Genomic DNA, 553 nt, shown 5'->3' on the forward strand with positions numbered 1-553 from the left:
CCCAGCATCAACTGCCAAAACATCACGGTCCGAATAGGGGCGCCCGGGTCCCCCTCCCGTCCCGCCCCCGCCTAACGGCGTCCAGAAAGCAATTCTTTGCATGGGTGCCTCTTCACCATGATCCTGACTGGCAGCTCCGAGGATTAAACGCAGGTCCTTTATGCACATTAGCCCCCTGGAGTGTTGAACTCCAAAACCTCTATTTTCTCCCCGACCCTGTATCTCACAAAACCCCAGTTAGCCACTGTGGTACACAGCCTTTCTTCCACTCTGGGCTATCAAAAGAAAACAAAACAAAACACCAGCCCCTACAACAATGTGATGGACATGGTAATGACGGAGCGTTGGTAGGGTAGTGGGCAGACTCTGAGACTGGGAACCCACTTACTTCTTTATCATTAAAACTTCACATTCTCATCGGCAGAATCTTGCTCACAATGGCACAAATGAGCGACTGGCTGGACGAAAACCGCGTGCTCTGTGTGCGTGTATATATCTCTCTCCATTAAAACACGGCCCTCAAAACTGCTGAATGAAAAATGACACCAGTGCC

This window comes from Crocuta crocuta, unplaced genomic scaffold, assembly GCF_008692635.1.
Source record: "Crocuta crocuta isolate KB4526 unplaced genomic scaffold, BGI_CrCroc_1.0 scaffold224, whole genome shotgun sequence".
Lineage (NCBI taxonomy): Eukaryota > Metazoa > Chordata > Mammalia > Carnivora > Hyaenidae > Crocuta > Crocuta crocuta.